This window comes from Morus notabilis, unplaced genomic scaffold, assembly GCF_000414095.1.
Source record: "Morus notabilis unplaced genomic scaffold, ASM41409v2 Scaffold447, whole genome shotgun sequence".
In the NCBI taxonomy this organism is placed as follows: domain Eukaryota; kingdom Viridiplantae; phylum Streptophyta; class Magnoliopsida; order Rosales; family Moraceae; genus Morus; species Morus notabilis.
In genome coordinates this window covers 37,892-39,419 of record NW_010365641.1, presented here as the reverse complement: position 1 = coordinate 39,419, position 1,528 = coordinate 37,892, and the positions used below count along the sequence as shown (strand labels likewise).

The following is a 1,528-nucleotide window of genomic DNA, read 5'->3' as shown; positions in this document are numbered from 1 at the left end:
AGTTTAGAAGTAATTAATGTCTATAATTTCGAGAGTTCAATTCCAAGTTTATAGTGGAGTAACTATTGGAATTAATAGAATTAATTAATTAAAGTGTTTAATTAATTATTAATTTTATTGGAGCTCAGGATTATAAGTCCATAAGTCCCCGCGTCGTCCTTGTAATTCTACCAGACACAAAGGACAAAATGAGAATTTTAGAATTATGGAATTCTGAAATTAAATGCTCGAAAAATAATTAATTGAGAATTAATTATTATTTAAATAATGTGATTATTTAAATTTGAATTTGAATTGTGAACATAATTTAAATTTATCCTTTTAAACTTATTTGATAAGTTGTTCAATTTAGATTTCAAATTAATTTAAGTTTGACTTAAATTCGAATTTGAATTTGAATTAAAATTGGACTACAGGATAAAGGATGAATTATCTTCCTTCCTTATCTAGTTATGGCGCCACACACAGGGTTAGAAAACCCTAGGGGTGGCCGGCCATTTTAGGGATAAGGAGAGGAGATTTTGTTGTTCCAAATTCAAATAGGAGATAGAGATTTGATTCTGTTTTGAAGTTTGACTTCTACTCTTTAAATATGAGAATGATAGAAAATTGTGAACACAATTTTTGAAAGCAATTTTTTCTGCCCTAAGAGTTGGTGGCTGAATTTTCTCAAAGAAAAAAAGAAAGGAAAATTTTTTCTCCCAAAAAAAATTCCACATCGTGCATGCGTTGGTGTTTGTGGAAATTCGAGTGTTTCTGAAACCTGTTTTGTCTCACGTGTGCCCACACACACGTCTACGTGGAATCAAGGAATCGACGCGGAAGACTTTGGTTTTCTAAACACAAAGCTTGGAGCAAGGACTGTTTATGGACAAAGAACTCAAGTTATCATCCGAGTTGGCTTCCAGGTATTTTTCCTGATTGAGTTCATGATATATATAAATTAATGTGATTAATTTATTCATGCATAAATTGATATAATCTATAGAGTATCTCAAAAGTTTTTCTGGAATTTTTGTTATACACGATCCGCCTCCCCGCCATGCTTCTGCATCCGAATTCGATTCGGTTTCCAACAATTAGTATCAGAGCGGTCTATAGACGATATTAATTTATGCTTAGATTATTTGATAATCAGAATTGATATATTAAATAAGTGATATTTAATTATGTATGTATGTGATGGGTAGGCACTTGCATTTATGGATGTTTATTTTAATTCATGTTGATGAATGTATGGATGGTGGATTTGGTCGTTAATTATATGGTTCCATGGATCGGTTATATTCATTCAATGATAAATTATTTGTAATTTAATTCGGTATTAGAACTATTGTAATTCGAGGTTTTGGGTAGAATTAGGGTTTTGATTTTGAATCAAAAAGAGGCCTCGAAGATCAAGTTTGAAGCCTTTGAAGATGCCCAGAAACTGCCCAGAAAATTTCCAGAAATCGGCCAAAGGGCGCGCCCGAGCGCGCGGACAGTCCGCGCAGGCGCGCGGACAAACCGCGCGGGCGCGCACAGTCCA

The 1,528-nt window shown here is 33.8% G+C and overlaps 1 protein-coding gene across 1 annotated transcript in view; it reads right to left on the bottom strand.

Annotated features, from left to right (window-relative positions):
- Positions 1–1,528, bottom strand: part of LOC112093618 — a 14,318-nt gene that overhangs the window by 2,095 nt on the left and 10,695 nt on the right.